This window comes from Sphaeramia orbicularis, chromosome 22 (genome assembly GCF_902148855.1).
Source record: "Sphaeramia orbicularis chromosome 22, fSphaOr1.1, whole genome shotgun sequence".
Taxonomy (NCBI): Eukaryota; Metazoa; Chordata; class Actinopteri; order Kurtiformes; family Apogonidae; genus Sphaeramia; species Sphaeramia orbicularis.
The window spans coordinates 29,373,376-29,389,049 of NC_043978.1; positions in this window are offsets into that span (position 1 = coordinate 29,373,376).

Genomic DNA, 15,674 nt, shown 5'->3' on the forward strand with positions numbered 1-15,674 from the left:
GCAGGTATTTTCTTTGTCCTGCAACAGGAAGAAGCATATACCAGGTTCTTGAATATTTTTTTTTCTTTTTAAGTACTAGAAGTGTCCGCAAGGGAAAACTTATGGTACAAATATTCCATGTACTAATTATACACCTGTCAGGAAAACTGACCTGTGTCCACAAAGCAGATATAAGTGTACAAATTACATATACTGACAGCTGTTTGCTTCAAAATGAGTTGTATAACACCAAAAAATGACCAGGTCTTAGTATAAAAACAGACTGTAACCAACATGTACAAATTCACTATTGTATAAGCTCACAAACTCCACTATAGTCGTGTTGATGTATGTAAAATTGTAATGTAATGTAAAATGTTGATTAGAAAGTTTTCTAACACTATATGGATAAAAATATTGGGAAACATCACACCTAAAACTGGTTGGATTTCCTATTCCCACTGATTTGAAACATTATCATGATAAAAAATGTTTAGGCCAGTTTTGGATAATAATTAATAATCACAACAATCATAGTCATATTGATTTGAATGACAATTGAAGAAATCAAATGGTTACTTGGGTTTTAAAATGATTATTTATATATTAACCCATAAAGAACCAATGCTATTTTTGTGTCAGTTTCCAAATAATTTTTTTTTCTGTCTATTTAACCTTTCCTAAACAATTTATCACTATTCATTATCATATTACCCTGTGTATTTTGTGTTTTTTTCAGTGAAAATAGTGTATTTTCCGATAATTAATTTACTGATCGTGTAGATGTTCATTAAAGCTCAGATTAAAGTTGAGGGTTATTCTATCAAAAACAGAGAAAACTGAAAAAAAAAAGTGACTTTTTCAGCAAAATATAGCAATAATTGAATGTAAAACCAAGTGCCTTCTTCCACTGTCATTGATCCAGTTCCATGGGTTTTACTGGTGAATCAATGTTGTAGAAGATGACGGTGTTTCCATGGTAACTACAGAGCCTCTGAACGTCCAAATTCAAGTTTCAAGTTTATTTATCATGTGCGTTCAGGTACAAGTACCATGGCAATGAAACACAGTGTGCCCTGGCTCTCTCTCTGCCCAATATTGAAAAATAAATAACAACCAAATAACAAGAACAATCACAGCAACAATAAAAAAATAGTTAACAATAAATAGCACTAGCCCTCCTATTGTAAATTAAAAACACCAAATAAATAAGTATAATTCAAAAAACTGAAAGTCAGGCTGCAAATGGAATGCAAATCATATGTGATGACCATGAAAAGATGACAAACTGTATTTTACACCAATTCTTTTCATGTATTGATATGATTAGTGGATCAACAGGTATTAAACATATTAGATCAGAAGATGCTTTTTGTTGTGGGTGGATGTTTAGGTCTTCATGGGTTAAAAAAGATTATTTAAAAAAAAACAAAAAAAACTAGAGGCATTATAATGAAAAAATCAGCATTGAGTCAGTTACTGAGTAAAGATGCATTAAAGCATTAATGATGGAAACAGAATTAAACAAACAGACATACCAAAAAATGTTTATTGGAGTAATATTTGTCACAATATAACATTACTTTATGACACTAGTTATTATCATTTTGTTGCACAGCCCCGTTAGCAATGACCTGGAAGAAAACCTCAGTTCAATGTTTCCATATACTTTTGTCCATATACTGTATTTACTTACATTAACATACTACTTATATTGACATTAATGTATGTACTCTTCCAGTAAGTTGGCTGTAGACAAAAACAAAATCAGGTTTCATTGTTTTTTGTGTTTTATTTTTTGTGTGGTACAGCACAAAAATGGTGTTAAAATTTCAGGGACAGTGTTAAATTGAGAGTGTTGGTGTTGTATTAACACCATATTCCTACAAAATAACATTGCCTGTGTTACCTTTAACAAATAAAAGTTGTCAAATCAGTGTTTTTAACATTGATGTTAAATTTAACCCTGATTGGGGTAGATCAAGCCACGCCCTCACATAACAGTTCCACACCAGAATGAACAAGGCCACACTGACTCATGATGTTTCAAAATGGCCGCTACAAGAACAGGTGTTCCGGCTGATTACATTAGTGGAAGTGCTTAAACACACCTGTGGAGCCTGACTGCTCTGGGAGACTTAAAGTAAGGAACCGTAACAGAAGGGAAGGGTTGAGAATTTCCAAGGATCTAAGAACAGGGCTAAAGGTTATCTGTGCTTGACACCTTCAAGTAGAGCAGGGGTGTCAAACTCATTTTCTTCTATCTATCTATCTATCTATCTATCTATCTATCTATCTATCTATCTATCTATCTATCTATCTATCTATCTATCTATCTATCTATCTGATGCGTACAGATAACACGGCAGTTAGAAGTGGCGAAATTTCATGATATCACGTTGCTAATAGAAGCATCATGTAAGCGCTCAAACAAAGTCTAAAAAAAAAAAAAAAACAAACAACTTTAATTCCGAAGCAATAACAGTACTATATATGAAAATGTAACTTATATTCATATATGTGTACTACGTAGTTGAGGAAATGTTAAATTGTACACAAGCATTATGTCTAAATACCCTAGTGTGTAGTTGAATGAAGTTAACATCTGTTCAGTGTTTCATATATTATTTTAAGTCAACTTGTCTTAAAAAGCTCTAGGGCAGGGGTGTCAAACTCATCTTCTTTCAGGGGCCATATTCAGCCCAGTTCGACCTCCAGCAGGCTGAACCAGTCAAATAATAGCGTAATAGCCTATAAATAATGACAACTCAAAATTTTTTAGTGCAAAAAATAACATCAAATGATGAAACTATTTCTATCCAAAACAAAAAAGATGTGAATAACTGAAAAAAACTGAAATTTCTGAAGAAAAATAAGTACAATTTGATCAATATTATGTCTCAACTTATGATTTATACATGTGCATTACAGATTAGATCTACCAAGACACAAAACAGGCAGAATATTGTTAAAATTGCACTTATTTTTCTTTAGACATTTCAGGTTGTTCATATTTGTTCAGGTTATTGGCATTTTATTGTTAAAGGATATCAGAATTTAATATTCTTTGCAAAAAATCAAAGAGAAAAAATTGGTGTTGCCATTATTTAGAGGCATGATGTCATATTATTTTTCTCACATTAAACCAAGAAGAAAATTTGGAGTCATTATTTTTAGGTTATTATGCTATTATGTTGGAGTTTGAAGCCCTTGACTGTTCATATCTTCAGGGTAATTTTTGCATTTTGCACTTTGTAAATTCATCACGCGGGTCGGTTTGGAACCTTTGGCGGGCCGGTTTTGGCCCCCGGGCCGCATTTTTGACTCCTGTGAAGTAGAGAAATAAAATACAACACAAAGCTTTGAAGATTTACAGTTAGTGATGGGACTTTTGGCTCTTTGAAGGGAGCCGTTCAATCAGGAGCCGTTAACTGAAAAGAGCCGTTCAAAAGACTGGCTCTTGTATGTTTTTTGCATTCTTTTGAAACACCACTGTTTTAATGACTAAATAGGCTACATGTGATGATTGACATTACATTTTAAAGGTGTTTAATTGGCGCGGCAGTAAATATTATCTTACCGTAAAAAAGAATAGTTCAAATGTGTGGGCTAAATCCATGACATGAGAGGTGACATTAGGCAAATGCTGGAATTTGACAAAAAACATCACGGTACATTATGTGGACTAGTCTGTAGCCTAAAAATGAAGAAGAAAATAAAACATTTTGTTATGAAATAACATTTTATTCTCCTCAAAACAAGAACAATAAATGTGTGTAAACATACAGAAAAAACTGCCCATCTTTTCTTTCTGCAAAGTGCATCCAAATACTCCTCCTTTTTCTTCAGCTCTTTACTCACAGGTGGTCACTCACTCACTCTCAAACTTTTCTCTGGTTTCGACCAGTCTTCCAGCTCCTCCTCCTCCAGTATGCTCACCTCATGCTTCAAACTGTTGTTTTTTTGCTAACTTCTTGCCATGAGACATGCGCAGTGCACAAGCACTCTTTTTTTTCTGCTCGAACATTCTCCTCCTGCCCAATGCCTCCCCAGTGATGCTAAATTGACAGGCAATCGGACACTCCCTCCTTAAAAAAAAAAAAAAATGAACAGCTCTTTGCAAAGACTCGGCTCCCATCGTTCATTTCAAAGAGCTGTTCAAAAGATTCGATTCGTTCGTGAACGTCACATCGCTATTTACAGCATGGGAGAAAAGTGTTAATTTTGACACTGTATCTTAACACCAACACTAGTGTAATGACACTGGAAAGTGTTGTGTGGTGTTACTTTATAACGATGAAGAGTGTTGAACGCCCTAAAATTGGGTGTTAATCTTTCAATATTTTCAGAAGTGTATACCTTGACACATATAGACACTTTGTGAGTGTTAATTTCAACACTATGGGTGTTAAATTAACACTGGTATTTTTGCAGCGTAGGGTATTGCTACTGCAAAACAATCCTCCTCATCCAAACTTTTCTCAATGTTCCAAATGATAAGCAATGCCAACAGCTGTTTTTCACAGTACTTACACAGTTAGAGTTCCGTTTAAGTTGTAACTCATGCCACATTGGTGCGATTTCAGCAGGTGCAACCTTAAAATGTTCTATTTAGTAAACTCCATCCTGAGAAACTACAAAGTGGACTATGTCTGAACTTACACTTAGCTGCTATAACTCACTTAAAAGGAAACTCTCATGACTCAGATGATGACAATGCAATGAAAAATGGCGATGGTGCACAAGCCCAAACCCCCCCACCTACATACACACACCCTTTTTTTTCCTTCCTTTTTTCAAGTTTGAGGGTTGGATCAAAAAGTCACAGAGGTGCTATCTTCATTCCAGCTGTTTGAGCGCAATGAAAGAGTCAAATACTTCTTTTTATGTGACACTTATTTATACAGAGTGCTGCTCTTTCGTCATGCTCTGTGTAAGCCCGAGGAGCACTCCTTCCCCCTTAAATTTAAGATGTTGTAAACACACGGCGGCCTCTCCGTCTTAGGAAACTCTCGGGAACATCAGAGAGGTCTGAGGGTCTCTTACCTCTCTCCTGCTGCTAACGGCCGCATGAGCTCCTCTGGGCAACCGCCCAATTCGCTGGGAGTCTGCTGGCCTGACCCTGAACCCTGGATACGAGGGGTTAGCCAAGGGCCGAGGCAGGGGCTGAGGGTGGGTGTGGTGGCGGAGGTCAGGACGGGGGGAGAAGGGGAGAGACAGCTATTAAACACAACAGAGGAAGGCCCATCAGGATGTGTCTTTTATAGCTGGCTGGTACTTGAAGGCATCAAACCCCACTCCCACAGATGAGACGCCGGCCATCCAGCAAGCAGATGAATCCTGTGAGGGTGGAAATGATAGGGTCAGGGTTTTTACAAGGTCACCAGAGGGTTAGTGGGGGGTCAGGGACTCTGTAATCCTTCCTTCTTGGTCTAGAGCATTGAAAGTATGTTAAATCCGTCACACCACTACCTCTTTCCACATATTATACAGTGTCTGCTATTTTAGAGAAGAAAGCACATCACTTCTATCACTTCTATCACAGTCATAGTCAGGGCTTTTTTTTTGTTACATGGTAAAACATGGCAAATGATTTGAGACATTTCCTCTGTGGATTTCAAGTTTAAGAGCACTGTCAGCATTCATGAGATTTGTTGTCAGAATTTAAAACCCAGACAACAAATAATAATCAGACACGCGGTTAAAAGAAATGTCATTTTGGCTATTTTTGTGGTCTTCCTGTGCATAGACAGCATTGGGAGTATCACAATAAATGCATTTAGAATAAAGACTTTAAGCTGTATTTAGTTATAGTTACATTTTAAACAGGAGCTTATCAGAATACTGTTACATTCTTGAATTCAATACATGATTTTCTTAAGTGTCCATTATTTCTTTTGACTGTTCTGCATAGTATTAAAGTATGAATGTGTATCTCCACTGTTGCATACTCTTTACACAAAGCAGCGATGGGCATGTACAGTTCAGAGTTTCTAAAATTCTGCACTTTTTAAGATCCAATAAAGAAAAAAATTATATTTGTGACATAAAGTAATGTTTGCATGTAGATGAAAGACCCAAATGTGGAGGAAGTTGTCATTTTTTCAAAATGGAACTGTGAATTCTTTGCTTTTTATTCTTATCTTTGTATACTGGTTTTAAGATCTCCATGTTTCTTATATCTTATAAAACATCACACTGTTGGATTTTCTACCATCCAGAGTCCACGACTGTATAATAGACAGATAAATTAGATGTCATTATAACATAATGGATGGACGGACGGACGGACGGACGGACGGACGGACAGACAGACAGACAGACAGACAGACAGACAGACAGACAGACAGATAGATAGATAGATAGATAGATAGATAGATAGATAGATAGATAGATAGATAGATAGATAGATAGATAGATAGATAGATATGTAAGGCTCAGAAGTTAAAGTAATTTATGTTGAAGAAATGTAAGGTTTAACAGTGAAATAAATTAAAGGGAACAAGTTAATTCATGTATTTGTTAAAAATATATTGACAGCGTTTACCCAATGAACTATTTACATTTTTGTTTGCAGAATTATGTATTATTTACACATTTAAATATTCTCATTTGTAGTGTACAAGTAGCTAAAATAATTTGTTGAATCTGCCTTTCTAAAGTCCCTTACATTTACTGATCTAAGTACTGCTAGCTCCTGATTGGTTAGTTCAGTCATGTGAGGATATGTGTCAGGAAGTGTTGTGGCGATAGTTGCGGTGTGTGAAAAAGTAAAGCATAGTTTAAAAAGAAATCTGTCTCCTGCTGTTTCATTTTATAAAAAATGAATAGATAGATAGATAGATAGATAGATAGATAGATAGATAGATAGATAGATAGATAGATAGATAGATAGATAGATAGATAGATAGATAGATAGATAGATAGATAGATAGATAGATAGATAGATAGATAGATAGACTTTAGAAATTGTAAACTGTTCCATGCAACAATGATGTAATAATGTAAACACTGAAACCAAACGTATTTAACATATGTTACTCAGTTGAATTTAACAGATATAATATGTTAGAAATTACATTAATGGTGTGTATTCTGTGTGTCTGTACAGAAATATGAACCAGATGATCACTGTCCATTAGATTACTAACCTAAATCTAAACAGTACTGAGAGTTTTATACGATCACACGTAGGTATGAAATTATTGTGAAGATGGAAAATGCTAATGGAAAACATAGGGGTATGTGGTTAAAGTACTAAAAAACTAAAAGAAAAACATATACTTGGCGAGCTAACCTATATGCACAAACATTTTCAGACTGCACAAAATCTATGCCTCATCATCATCATCATCATGACTCCATTTGATCCAAACCTCCTATGTTTCTAATCTCCTCAAGCTCTCTTCCTTCTAACACTGTCTTATTCCTTGTTTCATTTTCATTACAACCCTCCTGTAGGGACGTGAACTTGTTGCCCCGCCTGAACTGGGGTGACAGCTCACTAAATCACTGCCTTTTAGTGGCGCTGCCCCCTTTTTTTATACACTTTAATCACCAGACTCTAGTAACCAGGAATATTGGGCTCAGTGTATGGAATTCTGCTCATAAAAGAAAAGGCTGAGGCCACTGATCTGCTTCTCATAGCGGAATCACTGCTAGAATTCATCTTGGTCGTACTGAGACGCTGGTGGTGGTGGTGGTGGGGGTGGTGGGGGGTGGGGGTGGGGGGGGGGGGGGGGGGGGGGGTGAGGTGGGGGACAGGAGAGGGTGGGGGCTTTTTCTTACGGTTGACAATCAATCGCTCCAGATCAACAGGTCTTGGGCGGTAAACTTGAGGTCATCTCCTATCTAGTGGGCTGTTTCTCATCTGGCAATGCTGGTGTTAATGCTTGTGGGAGGCCTTGGATTTTGTTTGTTATTTATGGTTAGTCACAGGTGTAGAAATGCCTCGGAATGATCAGAGACTATCTTTCACATGGTGGCTGTCACAGCTTTAAAATGGTTAACCCTCTACGTGCACATGTTGTGAGAAGTGCATGCTATTCGGCTAGTTCTAACAATCTGGACTAAGATAAATAAAAATATCAATCAAGTATGCAAATTTTGGAGTTACCATTTCAGATTTTCTGTCTTAAAGATGATGTTTCATGTTAAAAATTTTGGACGTCACTGTTTTAGTCCAGTTTACGTCCATCAGCCCAGTCACAGTGTTGCATTACTGGTCAGAAAAAAAACTATTCTTCCATCCTTTTCTATCATATCAACATGATGAGTAGATATGTCCCATCGTTTTATAGTAGAAGCCTGAAAACTAGTGTGTATCTTTAAATAATGTCTCAGTCAAATTCTTATTTTAACACTGACTTTTTTGGGTGCTTATGTGTGTAAAACTATTTCCAGTTGTGCTGTCTACATGTGTTGTCTAACGTCTATAATCGACTTCTTTATTATTTGATAAATTTTCCATGAACACTGCATCGTGTCAAGAAATGTTTCCATGTTAAAGCACTGAAAACGGTGTAGTGGCGTTGTAATGGCCATGCCGTCATTGTTTCAGAAAAGAACCATGTCAACACGGGAATGCAAAGGCAGCCTTTTGACATTTGTTCACTCTGGAACAGTTTCAAAAATGAGTTTATTCAGGTTTTCTAAATATGTGGATTAAACACCTATACGATAAAAAGGTTTTACACATACTCCTAAACGGTTGTTACTACTGAAACTACTCATGCAGCCAAAGAGGACTCGGCTTTTTGTAGTGACATGAAAATGCCCATTAGTGCATGATCACACCATTATAGCAAAATATCTTGCAATTAAATTACACTTACACAGACATACTACACAGTTGGTAGAGCGGGTCGTCCAGTGACCTAAGGGTCGGTGGTTCAAATCCCGGCTCCAACTGTCCACATGTCGAAGTGCCCTTGGGCAAGACACTGAACCCTAAATTGCTCCCATTAGGGCCTGGCAGCACCACCATTGGTGTATGAGTGTGTGTGTGAACGGGTGAATGTGAGGCTTTGTAAAGCACTTTGGGCACCATGAAAGTGTGGAAAAGCACAATATAAGCGCAGTCCATTTACCATTTTATGTATACCCATGTACACTACCAATTGCTGTTTAACCCTTTCATGCATATTGGTCACTACAGTGGACAGTTATTCAAAGCTGTTTCCTTGTATATTCATGAGTTTTGTTGTTTTAGTTCCATGTCAGCCAATACAGTGGATGCTTATGCATCATCTCATACACTGACATTCATACCATCACTGTAACTTTGCTGTTCTTGATAAACCTGATCAGCAGTGACATATTTTAGTGTAAATCAATTGTTATTTGTAAGACAAAAAGAGTTTTTTTTTTTTTTTTTGCATATTATTTCAATGAAGTGAGTAATAACTAGCATTAGAATATGTTAAAATGTGAGAAAACATCCGATTAGCAGCATTAAAAATGTTTTTCTGTCATTGTTTTCATATCACTTTCTGATATGAGGTTTTAAACACATTTCTATACTTCAAAAATTAAATCCATGGACATTTTTGTAACTTCATGAAAAAAAAAAAAAAAAAAAACTCTGATCACATTATTTTTTTCATGCCTAAGGAGGAATAAAAACACCCAAGACAAAAAAAATCTAGACTAAGGTTCTCATAATTAATGCATGACAGGGTTAATGAAATAAGTAATTACTTGACTCATGAGTGTTGAAGCTTTTACATGTCATTGTGTAATTAAGTGTTCTGTAACTTGTCTCCTTATATTCTCCTTTATGTATATTGAATGCCTTTTATTGGGGTTTTTGTGGATGCAGCACAAGTAGAAGGAATCTTCTTGAATCTTGAATAAAATGAATGGTTGCTAACAAAAAGGTTCAGGGAGACTATAGAAAATGTTCTGACATTATTCATCAATGTGCCCAAACCCAGAAACCCCTCTGGCCTTGTTGTGTTGTTGTATTATTCTATTCATTGACCATGTATGCGTGCAACAGTGGTGCTGTTCTATTGTAGCCTAATGTCAGTGTTACTTTGGCTTTTACACTTCAGACATGTTAAAAGTGGTTTTCATTTGTGCAGATTATCTGTCTGAACAAAATCCTTTTGACTTTTGTGGGGGAGATCATAGGTTACAAAAAGACATCCTCCCTGCATAGAAAATATCTAACATTTACATACTTGAAAGCTTCTTAAATTAGTTTCAGCTTGTGTGACAGCAGTTTGTGCCAACAGAAAAACTGTGCGAATATGAAAATTGCACTGTAACGTGCACTGTAAGCAGATCTTACTTGAATAATATTTTGTAACACTGTCATTAATCTACAGATTGAGCCTTTTAGAATGAAATCAGTCCCCAAATCCAGTTCTGAGCGCCGTTTTGCTCTCCTCCTCTGCTTGTCATCTACATTTACAGTACCTGTCTTGATCAAACCTTTTCCTCAGAGCTCATCCCTCTTCTGTCCCCCTTTTTCCGCCTCCTTTCCCACCTTTTCATCTCCAGCCCAGCATTAATCCTTATCCTCCCTAAGGAAGCCCACTTCGTGCAGCAGTGAGGGTATTTAGAGCCCGTGTTGACATTGGACAGCATGTTAGACAAATATCCCCAACTCAAAACCACAAGACAAATGGCAGACCCAAAGCTTGCTTGCTGTGTTCTGGCAGTTTGCAAGTCTGGCTTTGCTGTGGCCAGCTATTCAGCACAGGTGACGTCTTACTGCAAGAAAAAACAGACCACTAAGGAGGGGACGTGGATAGATGAAACCAAATGTAGGGGCAGAGTAAAAAGGGAAAGAGATGGATAGTAAATGGAAGGAAACGAGACATGTGATTAATGTCCATGACGGACTAAAGTGAAAATTTGGATTTCAAAACAACGTGCAACCAAAACCACAAGTCTATGATTTAGAATAGTATATGAGGCAATAATGTAAAATTGAAGCAGAAATCATAGACATAATAATCACGATGGCGTTTGATTATGATATGTAAGATTCGCTATTGTTTGTGTTTTCCTGCGTGTTGGAGTCTGTTCAGCGCAGGGTGTTGTTTTCCTGTTTGTAAGCTAATGACTTTCTTCATTACCTCCATCCATGAAAACAACCTGTACACTGATAAACTGTACTTGTTTTTTGTAATCCTTAAGTTCACTACCAAATTTTACAGTGACAAAAGCTACTAGTTAGCTAATGGTAGCTATTTACTGTTGCTGCTACTGTAAGCTAATGGTAGGTAGTGTTGCACAGTGTTGCTGCTACTGTTAGCTAATACTAGTTACAGTTAAAGGTTAATATTAACTCTAAATATTATTCCCATATGGTAAACCCACCCATCTTAAAACATACAACACCTAGTAATAGTATTAGCAGTTAGCAATAGCATAGCATATTAGGAGCAATGAGGTGCCACTGAAGTTGCACAGAAGAGTGCTAATGATGACACCACCACGCATTCCAATTAATATTGCTGCTGCTCATAGCTATATTGGTAGGTAGTAGCGTCTAGCATTGCCATTACTGTTAGCTACTGGTAGCTAGTGTTACTGCTATCGTTAGCTAATGATAACTAGTGACTTACATTGGGTATGGTTACATGATGTTTTTTAAATCCGATTTATTTTTCCAGAAGAAATTAATTCGGAACTAAAGTATTTTCTCTTGTGTTTACATGGAAATGTTAAACCCGAATAAAGGTTTACATGAGGTATTAATGAGGTAGATAAGTGAGCAAAAGGGTTTGCGCTGCAGTGCTCACATTGCCATGATTTGAGCCTCAATTTGTGATCATATTGACCCCAGCGGACTAAAGTAATGATTAGGGAGAGCTGAATTTCACAAAATCACTCATACAATACTAAGGATCGCCTATAAAGCCTGGCTACATCTGACCATAGGAATGAAGCGATTATGCTAAGCTAGGCTAAGCTAAGCTAATGGAAGGGCTGCGAGAACACGGCAGTCGGTGCACTGCAGTGTAAACTGATTTGCCCACTTATCGAACTCATTAGTGCATGACAAATGAATTAATAAAAAAACAGGTGGTGAACTATTCCTTCAGGGTTTTCCAGGCTGGTAGATCCCATCAGAATAGCCCACTGGAACAGTTTGGTAAGACTAGACTGCACTGCATATTCTTCCGCCAGCGCAGAATGTGTGCGTCATTGCGACAGGACAAGACAACAAGCATGCACAGAACGGCAGGAATAAAGTCCAAACGGAATAAAGGGTTTACATGTCCAAGGAATAATTTAGTTCGGAATTAAAAGGGGATTAAACCAGTGACTTTATTTGGATTTAAATTTAATCCGAACTATTCTTTTTCAGCTGGAATAAGGTGTTTACATGGGCATCTTAAATAGGATCTAACATTTATTCAGATTAAACCAGGAATAAAAGTTGTCATGTAAACGCACGGATTGGTGCTGTTTTTGTAAGCAAATGGCAAGTAGTATTATACAGTGTTACTGCAATTGTTAGCCAGTGGTAGTTAGTGTTGTACAAGGTTGTTGCTATTCCTAATTAATAGTACCTAGTTTTCTACAATGTTGCTGCTGTAGAGGAGCAGAGAGGCATTGAAGTAATTCGGGGTGAGCATAAAGATGTTTGCCAAAAAATAAAAAATACTCAATTTAGAAATTAGTGTACAGATTGATGTCATGGGGATTGAAAACATACTTAGCTTGAAGACTTCAACACATACTACACGCATAAGTACAGAATAACATGGGGAAAAAAAGAATTAAAATGATAAAGTAAGGAAACACATGCTGTTCTTTGGTTTTGTTTTTAAGATAGCACCTGTCTTGTTGTTTACATCTATAATAACAGCCTGATAACACTGATTTCTATTGTATATAACAGACTCTGGTCAGTTTTGCCAGTGAAAATATCATTCATTTCCCCTCTTCTAGAAGCCAGCCAACTTTACCTTAGAACATTAACCTATGACCAGATCCCATCCCATCGACAGACTCCAAAACAAACTTCATATGAGCACACAAGCACCGTTAAACAGAAGGAAAAAAGGAATATTACTAAGTCATCTGTCTCAGGAGATCATGAGGGTTTCATAAAACAAGCAGCATCCACAAACAATAAAAGGATGGCTTTGATTATGGCTACAAATGACATCATTTCAAGGTGGAAACAAACACACGTAACCGCACACAGACGCACTCACACGCAGACAGAACCCTGATGTGACAAGCTATCTACACAGCCTCAACACTTTACCACACACATACACACTGCACACAGACACCACACACACACTTCAGAGATATGGGGCCCGTTTAGACAACCGCCAAGTTGACTTGGCATCGGTCGGACCGGAGTGATCCAAGAAAAGCAAAGCGGACCCACGAGAGGGCTGGGGCTTTTGTGTTTGTGGAGTGTCACACTTCATCACGAGGGAAACCCATAACAGGCCCAGGAAGACCTTTGAAGCTGTGGGAGGGGTGTGTGGGAATCGCCTCTGTGGCTACCTCTGATGTCAACTCCAATATTCTGATTGTGGCTATTTCCTGGATTAGGATTGTGTTTGTCGGGCTGAAGGGAAACTGTCCGAGGATTGTATATCAGAGAGCAGACGAACTAATTAAAGCGTCAGACAATTTACAGATTAAAAAGCCTTTCACTAATGCTGACTATTGTAATATTTAGTTAGCTTAGTTACAATATTTATTCAGCAGTCATTACCAAAGATTGTGTATAAATATATACATTTCTGTGACCGAGCAACGTCAATATGTACAGTAACACTTAAATAAAAAGAGTAAGAACTTAACTGGAGAAGTTTGCATGAACTATTCTTTTAATACCTTCTAATTCTCTGTAATTTAACATACAACCAGAATGTTTTGGGGTTTTTTTTGTTTTGTTTTGTTTTGTTTTTTTCAGGTGAATATGCCATTTTGAGATAATTTATGTTGCATATGAAGAAGTTGGACTATTCTGTTGAGATTATCAGACAACATCTATATTTATTTGTACTTTTCTTATTTAATTTCTTTTTTTTTTTAGTTTAATTAATTCAATGCCATATATAGGCTATATTTTCATAGTAAATAATCATTCCATGCTTTTAGATTTCACACTTTCAAACAAATACATTCATAAAATAAGTGGGCTATATTTATGAATATACATGAAATAAATGAGAATTATAGTTTGGATGAATGTGAAACAAATCATATTAATTATAAATATGTAACTCTGATTGTGTACATGTGTACATTAAGTCTTGTGTAGCCTGTTTAAAAAAATAATTTATGAGTATTACTTGTTGCAATACAGGAATTTTAAAGTCTTAAATTAGTTTAAATGGTTTTTAATGTGTAGCTTACTTATTATTTTAACTTTACAAAAGAGTATATATTATTCATGTGATTTTGATGCAGTGTGTTATTTAGCTTTGAAATGGATGTTTAGAGTAAATGTGTGTTTTTTAAGGATATACTGTACTAAATTGGATTTGGATTGCATAGCAACCAGTGTAAATGTCCAGCGGTTTGGATTACTGAAGGAGAGTGTCTCTGTAAACCATTAGACTAAAGATCGTGTATGTAGAACAAAGTTTGGCAGTAAGGTCAGGTGACAGCAGTGCGTGCAGTTTGCTTTGGCTGCTTCATAATTAGCGGAATGGTGGCGTACTGTAATGGACCACATCCTTCTGGCAGCAGCTTCACAGGCCTCAACCACTGAAGCCATAATTTGATTTGAGGATGCTAGAAGCAGGGAAAGACAATTTCAAATCAAGGAGAAATATTCAGGAAATTACATTTGTACTTAGGGCTGGTTGGCCAGTTTGTACTTTGGAACATTCCTTTTCCTGTAGTGGCTGGGTCAGTGGGCGATTTGTGTTTATTCATTTTGGAAAACCGGAGCAAAAATCCTCTTGAAGACTTCTTCTGTGCCGCATATGTTAGGAGTAATAGTGTCTGGGCATAGAAGTTTAACAATATGCAATAAATATGGATAATAAAATGTATTTATAGAATATTGCTTTCCCAGACACGAACTCCCAAGAGCTTTAAAAGTAAAATAATAAAATAAAAATCAGCTTGAAATATGGAAAATACAGAAACAGGAGATTAAAAGGTACACTGTATATTCAACTACTCTAAAACACATATTTAAAAAAGAAAGTAAAGGCCAAAAGTACACTTTTAAAAGATTAATGTGTAATATTTGTGGGTCCTGGCCCTAAAGTTTGTGTTGGAATCTGTGTTGTGCTCAGCTAGTAATTTCTCCATGTTAGCTAACTATATTTCTATGCTAACAGTAGAGGTAGTTAGCGGATCGGTATGTTCAATATGTGCAATTTGACTGGCGTAGTGATTAGCAGTGTCACATGGGTTACCTCAGGACGCTCAAGGTTCCCCCGCCATTGAAAGTAGGTGCTAATGTGCTATGTGCTAATGCTAGGTACTGTGAGTGTATTAGGATTGGTAAAATGCAGAGACCGAATCTTTCTTCAGGAATAAAAATAAAACAAAAGTGAGTTGACCTTTAACCTGTATTTGCACATGCTTAAAAAGTTTGTGTTCTGCTCATTTGTTGATATTAGCTAACTCCATCTCTAAGCTAACAATAATCATAGCTGATAGAGTTCGTGATAAGAAAATTGAGATTGTATTTTACCCATATGTTTCAAGTCAAGTTTCTTGCCAAAATTCTTACAATTACTTTTGTG